Source organism: Anguilla anguilla, chromosome 5, assembly GCF_013347855.1.
Source record: "Anguilla anguilla isolate fAngAng1 chromosome 5, fAngAng1.pri, whole genome shotgun sequence".
NCBI classification, from domain to species: domain Eukaryota; kingdom Metazoa; phylum Chordata; class Actinopteri; order Anguilliformes; family Anguillidae; genus Anguilla; species Anguilla anguilla.
The window spans coordinates 61,254,570-61,264,076 of record NC_049205.1 but is presented as its reverse complement, the minus strand read 5'-3'; positions in this window follow the sequence as shown (position 1 = coordinate 61,264,076).

Here is a 9,507-nt window from a genome sequence, read left to right as displayed (position 1 = left end):
GTATGAACTGGAATAATAAATCTTTTTTTTTTGAAAAATAAACATTGGCCTAAATACTGTTGTGTTGGCTGTCAGTCAAAGGAAATCGAGTCAATTTGCATTTTTATTTAGTTTAGATACTTTTGCAGTTAAGAGCCACAACCAAAAGTGTATTCAGAAGAACAATTGTTGTCGTGGTTGTTGTTCTCCTTCTCCTTCTCCTTCTCTTGCTCTTGCTCCTGCTCCTGCCCCTGCCCCTGCCCCTCCTTCTCACATTAGAGTACTTAATAATGCTAGTGATCAAAAGTGAAGGTTTTTTTGCATGCTACACACACACACACGCACTTGGTGTGTCACATTAACAGGATTTCTGGCGTCTAATAATCATGGCAGTGCCATTATGCATATTTAAAAAGTTGTAAATGAAATTTAGCCAGCAGTACTCACAGAATGTGAATGTGTGTAGTTTCAAAAATAATTTAACTTAAAGTTACTTTAGGTCAGCTTCTTTGGGAAAAGAATTTGGCTGTCGGGTAATCAACAGGATGGATAGCTTACATCAGTATACTGCTTTAGACAGAATTATTCAAATGACTCCGTTCTCTACATACATATATAGAAATATATATATATATAATTTTTTTTTTGCCAGTAAGGCTCTGAAATATAATGTAGATTTGCTTCTCTGCGCATTTATGGGAGGAAAATGTGAATTAAAATATTCGAATTCCTCTTTTCATACAAAGTCATGCCTGTTTCAGGTGGGGTAAGAAACGGGTTACTTCCTGAATGTCAGGAAGTAGTGATCCACTCAGAGTTGTCGATGTCTGTAATAGTTTACCAAGTTATGTAGCGGCGTTGTTCCTTGATGTAGATTGCTGAACATTTGACTCTTGTTGCGAAACCTGTATGTATTTACATACGTGTCAAAAATATTATTTTTTTCTTTGGTGGACCTTGTTTGCGATTTATTTAACTTTTACCTTTCGGGCTTTTTAGCGGACGCTCTTATCCAGGACTGCTTTTGCGCAGCTTGCATTGTTTTTTTTCCCCACGTTCAGTCCTTTTTTATAACGGCGGGATATTTACTGAGGCAGATCGCGACGCGCGCTAACTACCTTGCTCGAGGGTCCAACGGCGGCAGCTCACCGAGGTGCTGAAACGCGCGACCCTGGCATTACGAGCCCGGCTTCCTAAACCGCGGCGGCGCCGCTCTGTTTCCCCGTGTATGCGGCGGCTAATGGCGCGAACTCTGTATTTCTCACTCTCAGTGTTGCCTGGGGGGGCCAATGCGATACCTGTCAGAGGCACTTAGCGAAGCAGCCTTGAACTGACAGCTTGTGATTGCCGTCCCTGAACCGGGCAAAAAAACCCCCCCCCCCCCCCCCCCCCGACACCCCCACCCCCCCTCAACTGCCCGGTTCCTCCTGGTCTCCTCTGATGTCCTCTGAAAGCTCTACCAATAGTGGACATTCCTGTCCACAGGCTTCTGGATTACCCAAGGGACCAGAGAAACCGTTGGAATATGCTATCCTTTTTTTCTTTAATAGACATTATAGCTGAAAAGTAAAATGGTAACCTTATCTTTTATATTAATCAGACATTATTGCCCAGTGTAATGGAATATAACATGGGGGGAAGGGGGCGGGTGGGGGGGGGGGAGGGGAGAGGGAAAGGAGGTCATACTTAAGTAACAATGATTCGGTTCATTTAATTAAGATTAAAGCATAAAAGCCAAAATCAATTCAGAAAAAAGATGGGTTTTCTTCTTGAGGTTCTACAGTTCTGTACGTCACTCTGAATAAGAGCGTCTGCTAAGTGACTGTACTGTAATGTAAGCCTGTAATCCAGCATCGTCAACTCTTCGGGGATGTGCTAGTCGCCATTATCTGGCTGACGGTGAGATCCTGGCTCTCTCTCCATTCATTAACAGTGCATCGGCAGATGCGCAATTTGGCATGGTCTTCAATCAGCTGTTGAAAACATTGTCGGGTTAACATCTGCTAAATCCCCTGTCTAAAGCGGGACATCTAAACGCTGGTTCCCGCTGTGCCATACATAACAACTAAATGCAGTATGTGATGTAACTCAAATAACAGCAAGTTAGCAACCCTGGCAGGAATTTATGAGGCTTGGGAGAGGACCATATAAAAAGGTTCTTAGCGTGTTGTATATGACCATCTGGCAAAATTCATCTGCCAGATTAACTGTTTAAAACAAACACAACATAATGGGGCATTTGTAGCCTACCACAGCGTTGACGAACTAGGCACAGATCACGTCCTCTCGTTCAGGTACTAGGCCGTTTCAATTTCCGAGAGCACGCACACATTGCAGATGTCCGTCACTGGCCTATTGAAGCCATTTGTGTTTCTGCGGTAACGCACACACATAGCCTATGTTGTGTAGCGGTCGTTTGAGCTGTAGTTTTGAGGCTTACTGCGGGTTTCTGATGCTAGCGGGACGCGACCGGTTCGGGAGCGCTTCTGCCGTGCCGAGCGAACCGCCAACGCAGCCCCCGTTAAGCGAGAGACGTTTATTCACACCTTCCGCGACTCCCTCCCTCCCTCCAGCTTGCTTTCTTTCTTTTTTTCCCCCCTTACTTTTCAGTCGCGAGAAGAGCAAATGCGCGCAGGCTAACAAACCGGACTGACCGCGTGAGATAACGGCGGCTGCTTTTATGCTCGTATAAAAACCTCGTATAAAACCTTCCCCCTCACGTCCTCTGGGCCTGTTGTTTTCTCCTTCACGCAGGGCCTGTTGAACAGACGGTCCACGCGGTTGTGTGCACTCTGTGTGTCCTGATAGACCGGCAGTCGGGTCCAGAGTGTTGTAGCCTCGGCCTCTGACGCTGCAGCATCACAACATTCGAGAAGCCTGGCTGATGCGCTCGAGCGGTATTTATTATGATTTAATCGGCTCGCTCTGTGGAAGTGGGCCTACACAACATGTGCTTAAATGTGTTCCCTTCCACGAATAGAGAAACACTCGCGGAAAATCACAGCTGTTCGTGTGACAGGTGACAGATTATCTGTGGGATAAGGGTGACACACGCAGTCCAACAGCCCTGTGGGTCTGATCTGTTTCCTGACGCAAAGCTGTTTTTTGACATTTTTTTTTATATCGGAAAAACAAATACATGTGTTTTCTTACGTATGCCAATTAACATGGGGCAGTAGATTGACAGCGTAGAGGTTCTTTCACAAAACCTGCACTCCGTTCAGCATTTTCAAAGTCTTCCCCCGCACATGCGTTACACGGTGGATGTAATTCATTCCGTAACTCCGGGGATCTGATCTATTTGTGGAGCTTTCCAGCCCACACGACCGTGCCAGTACCCTGAAGTGAACCCAGACTTCTTTCCACAGACATCCGCGCTATGACGGGGAGAAGAGGAGACGTTTACAATGACGCGTCCTTCGAAGGCACCGGCGGGGATGTTTTTTTGCGTTACGGACTAAAATCGTGCTTTGCCTTTATTGTGCCGCTCGTTCTGCGTTCTGCCTGATGAGTAGAGAAAGAACATTGCGCTTTATCTCTCTTGATTGCACATTTATGGCGTCCTTGTTCCCATTATCTTGCGACAAAGAGAAGACAATTAGCCCCAAAACAACGGAAACGAACTGCGGTAGGGTAATGTTAGGTAACTACTCGCTTGTCCAGAGCATGCCATGATTCTCCCAGAGGAGGAATGCCCTCGGCACCCAGTATAGGCGTGATTGTGCCCTGGGGCGGGGGGGCACATCCCACGCAAATACTGAACAATGCCCCCGTCCCGTCCAATAATCACACCCCCCCTCATTGTGAAAAGTTTCCATCTTTAGATCTGCTCCACAGACTAGACGACGTTTACACTGCAGATGTTGATGCCCAGGTAGAATTTTTTTACGTTTTATAGCCCTATTTATTTTTACTTTTTTATCACCTGTTTACATCTACTTTTAAAAGTGACTCATATCCGGTGCCCGCGTTGGCAAGGTTTATATCTGAAACAGCCCGCATGCGTACGGGAGGGTTTGGTTACCGATAGGAAGGTAAATAAACACACCGACCGGTGCCGTGTCTGCAATGGACACAAAACAAGACGGGAGTGGAAATGGGAATCGGGTCACTTTTAACAGGCGGTGGAAGCGTGGGCCCGCGTCTGCGTCATCGGGATTCTAGGTGCAACGCAAACCAATCTCAGCGGTTATGGCGGATCTGTTGGATCAGTGAAACCGTCGTCATTTATTGGTCAATGGCGTGTCATTTACAACGGCTTTTCCCGCCATTTTTTTTTACCCTGATAGCATCGCGGCGTCACGGTTTTGTGAAAGAGTACTGTCTTCAAAAGTGATGGCCCGCCACTTCATACACAAATACATTTGTAACGTGCCTCTATCTCATAGTCTTGTTCACGTAAAGCCAAACAGCCAAAGCACAACACAAGGTCGCGAGCTATAGCTGGGCATAATGAGTGACACGTTAGCCTCACTAGCAAACTGCACCGTGATGCTACGGGGAAATGAATTCAGTTCTCCCGCAGAAGGCAGCTAGGTCGTTAAACGCACAGATGTGACCGGTATGACCCGATCGTAATCTTAAATTCAGAACGTGTCCTCGTGGAAGCTGTATTATATTTAATTCCGTGTTCGGTTAACTGTTCCCACCCGAAGCGCCGCTGTCTTCTGATGCAGCGCGTGTTGTAAAAGTCAGACAGGGCAGCCGTCCGAGCAGCTGTCGGCCATTTTAAAGAGCTCGGTTGATGGCCGCAGTGCCCGATTCGCTGTCCGCTTAGGGGAGAGGGTCGTGACCCGTTTTCTCTCTCGGAAAAATGGATCCCCTGTTAAGGGAGGAGCAGCAGAGAGGGGGCGTGCCCCGCGCCTCTGTTGTTCTGCTCTGGGGTCATCCGGTCTTACCCCCGGCGGGTAGACAAACACACACCTTTGCTAACCTTCTGACTTGCAGCGAAAACTTGAAACGCTTGATCCTTCAGGTGGTGCATGAAGGACACAAATTTGAGGGTGAGCCATCTTTGGTGTGTGTAGCTATTCTGAAAATTAAGTTGGGAGGTGGTGGGGGGGGGGGGTGGCATGCACATCCACCCTCCGGGATTTAAGGTGGAAGAGAGTTTGGGGGAGGAGTTGAATTCTGTGGAATAGACTAACCCCCGGGTTTGATCAGAGCTGCTTTGAAAAATCCTAGAGTCATGCTGTGAGCTAATCTGTGTTAACCTGCTCCAGAAACGATTTCCTTAAATTCACAGGGAAGCGTTCTACACGCATGATATCACAAGACATCTCTTCCTCTCTCCCTCTTTTCCTTTCTCTCTCTCTCTCTCTCTTCTGTCCTCCCTCACCGTTTAAGCTCAATGAGATGGGTCCCTTCATCCAGTTCATGTTCTCTTCCTTGGCGTGCGATCACAAATGAAATGTACACGCTGCCGTGTGGTGAATTTATACGGCGTGGAACACGGCTGCTTGCGCTGTCTGAAGAATCGATACCGTCGGGAAATTGGACCGGAGTTTGGAAAAAAAAATAAAAACGGGTTCTTGTCAGGACTCATTACCTCACAGACCGCGGACGCAAACGTCCGTTGATTGCGTGCGGAGGTGAATGAAATTCGGCGGCCGACCCAGTCCTGACGCCTGTCGTCTTCGTGGAAACGCCACTTCGTCACACGAGCGAAAGTTGTTACCTGTTTTACTGTGAGAGGTGGCACGGCTCTTCCCTTCGCGGCTGTTCAGGGTTCACATTACGCCACTTTCCACAGATCCAAATTTAAGTTTTCATCCTGATGTGAGTTGCAACACAGTCTTATATTTAGCAAATTTGTAGCCTACGTGCATCCCTGTCTATTTTATTCCTCTGAATCCAAAATAATCTTTTCCAGGAGCTCTAAGTGAGAAAAAGGCACACCAACTGAGGGAAAACTGTTTTTACAACAGCCAGTTATTGTACAGAATAGGCTTATATTTTTACCAAAATGTGTGAATGAAAATGAATGACAGCAACAACAATACAAATATTAGGCGTAATTAAAATAAATAAATAAAATCAAAGGGGTACATCGGACACTTGGGGCAAAAGGGGCAGGTGCTGGGGCGCCACGGTTACCTGGCTGGTGCAAAGAAAGGCGTGCCGCGAAAATTAACCTTTAAACATTCATATTTAAAAAATAAACGATTAGGCCAGAAACGCGCATGAAAAATAAATGGGCGTGTGGCCGGTCACGTGCACCCCTTTGGCTTCGGATTGAAATTCAGGCAGCCTGCGCATTTTTAATGCGCATCGCATCTCGTACAGAATATTGGCTGCCCGACATGACTGGAGATGGCTCGCATGGGAGCTTGGCTTGTGGATGGATGTACGTGGGTAACGGATTGCAAAAAACATAGCGGGAAAAAAAACGTACTAAATACCATGCGTTTAATCTGTTTTTAAATGTTTCACAAGATGAAAATAGGAAAACCAGGTCGAGCTATATCCTTTATATTCTGTGAATACAAAACAAAAATTTAAAAAAGATGTATGTTTCAATCCATATGTTTTCACATTGGAAATTGGCATTGGTACATGGGAATATGAAGCTATTTGAAGAAATGTATTTTTTATGGAAATTTGCATATGCTATATGAAGTTCTTTTGCTAATGTAATGTTTAAGATACAGGACGCATGTGAAAAATGAGAAACATGGATAAATGTTGATTAGTATAAGAGAGGCGGAAAGCTGCAAGTGTGCGTGTGTGCTTGTGTAGGTGTGTGTGTGTGTGTGTGTGCACGTGTGTGCATGTGTGTGTAGGTGTGTGCACGTGTGTGTAGGTGTGTGTGTGTGCGCGCATACATCGGTTTCTGCAGGACTGAAAATCAGCCTTTCACCTCAATGAATGTTTCATTTTCCTATTTTATATAATACATATTTTGTAAATTGTGTGTGTGTGAAAGAGAAAGAGAGAGAGAGACGGGGGAGAGGGAGAGAAAGAGAGCGAGAAAGGGCAGAGGAGAGAGAGAGGGAGAGAGAGAGAAATCTCAGAAATATTGAACCAGAAAATGGTGAAATTAGGGGCTTCACCACTTCCCAAAAAAATGCGCCAGGTGAAGGGTGAGTTCAAACCTCATTACAGCGCGAGTCAGCAGTGCCAGCCGTAATTACTGAATGCACGGCAGAGAGACCCCCGCACAGGCGCTGCTGGAGCAACACCGTGCTACCAGGGAATTGGTTCGGCCTGATAGCTCACGGCAAGTTCTGTGGTGATTTTTTTATTTTTAATTTTTTTTTTAGCCCTATTGTTTAATTTGAAACCGCGTATTCAGCGCATGCACGGGGGGTAAACAGCCAATTTCACGCGGCGCACGCAGAAGAATTAGCGAGATTAATAATCAAACGCGTGTGTCTTCAGCGATTTAATTCACCTTCCCTCTGATACCGGGCAGTCGGTCGGGCACTCGGTGCGACTACTTGTAATTCTGATATCTTCCCCCAGATCTGCTCTCCACCGGGGATCTCAATCTCCAATCTCCCAGCTGGTTGGGACTGTAAGTTTTTGCTATTTATTTTCAATCAGCAGGCAATTTAGGCCTTGGAAGCAAACCTGCGTGGACCCTTTACCCAATCAGTGGCTTAAAATCAGCACGTGGGAGCTCAAAGGAACACCCCAAGAACCAGCAGGCGGACACTGGGACGACATGGCTCAGGAGGTAAGAGCGATTGTCTGGCAGTCGGAGGGTTGCTGGTTCAAACCCCAGCCTGGGTGTGTCGAAGTGTCCTTGAGCAAGACACCTAACCCCTAACTGCTCTGGCGAATGAGAGGCATCAATTGTAAAGCGCTTTGGATAAAAGCGCTATATAAATGCAGTCCATTTACCATTTTACCATTACACTGTGGCTCTCCAGGACTTTGGTCCAAGAGATCCTTGGGTGACATACCCTGTTGTAACAGATTAGCTTTAAAAAAAAAAAAACCCTTTTCTGTTTAAAAAGTGCCCTGGAACGACCCGGCTCACTGAAAGGACCAGCGAGGGAGACGACACGATTAAGGAAATTCAAACCGCAAGTTTAACGGTCAACGTGGTAATTAAGTAAGTAACTAACACAGAAAGTTATGCAGTATGTGAGTAGGGAGGATCAGTGGTGAAGGGAGTGTTTGGATATGTGAAACGTGTGCTGTCAGGTGTTGTAAAGTGTGGAACTAAAGGAACACAACACAGGAAGAGGAAGAGGAGGAGGTAAGAGGAAGAGGGATCAGCTGAAGCGAGCTTTACTTAGGTGAGTGCTACTGGATCCGCCAGGTGCTTTGCATCCGCACTAACGAGCCCCATGCAGGTAGGAAACTGCACGCACGCACGCACGCACACACACGCACGCACGCACACACACTCACACACACATATGCACACACGCACATGCACACACACATACGCACACACGCACGCACACACACACACATGCACACACACACACACACACACACGCACACGCACACGCACGCACACACACACACACACACACACGCACACAGACCCAGACGCCTGACTGCTGTTCCAGCTGATAACAGCGGTCAGTCTGCCTGGGAGAGAGGCCAGACGAGAGGGGCGTAGTCTTTTAGAGACGCACTGTCTGTCGGGCCGGATATTTACTGAGATAATTCGGGATAAGTGGCGCGCCCAGCGGGGTGGCAGTGGCGCCTCAGCCGCTAATTGAACCTGCGACCTTTGAGTTACGGGGGCCCGGCTCCCCAATCGCACGGCGCTGCACCGCTGTCATCATCGATTCCGACTGAAACGAGGAGAGAAATAGACACGCGGTAAGCCAGTCCTTCTTTCCCCCGGACAAGCGGTTTGGGGGGATCCGCTGCACTTTCTGTGCAGACCTGGCAACCCGCCGTCCTCCCTGTTCCCCCCCCCTTTTTTTTATTTATTTTTTTTTTACGGGTGACGGGTGCCCTTTCTTTTTATTCCTCGCAGCCTCGTTCCGAGGGGCCGTCGGTCCGGTCCGGCTGCCGCGTGTCGCCGTGGCGACAGGCTCGTTCAGGGGAGCTCCTTCCTGGGCGGGTTTAAATTTCGGCTCGCGCTCGCTCCGCCGAGCAGGAAACGCGCGCGGGGGCGGAGAGGAGAGCGCTCAAGCGACCGCTGATTACGCCGTGCGCCGCCTCTTCGAAATACCGCCACTGGAAAACGCCGCCGCTCCAAAAATACCGTTAATATCAGCTGTGAGCGGGGCCAGGCGGATCGATGCTACGCTACGCTACGCGGAATGGCCCCCTCTCTATGGAGCCTTGCCTGCGATTGGGCCCGCCAAAATGGGCGGAGCTTTGGAGATAATGACTCTGAATGTGCGAAAGGAGGCTGCTAGGGTCCTGTTGAGATGTCGTTCTAAGGGTGAAGCCACACCCACTTCGGCAAGAAGCGAATTTTCTGGGGCAAGGACAATGTTCGCTGGAACTGAGGGGCCTTGCCCAAACCATGAAAGACAGCCCCAGACCGTGGGGGTGGGGGGGTGGGGGGTGGTGTCCAGATACTTTTGGTCGTATAGTGTATCTAAGGAACAT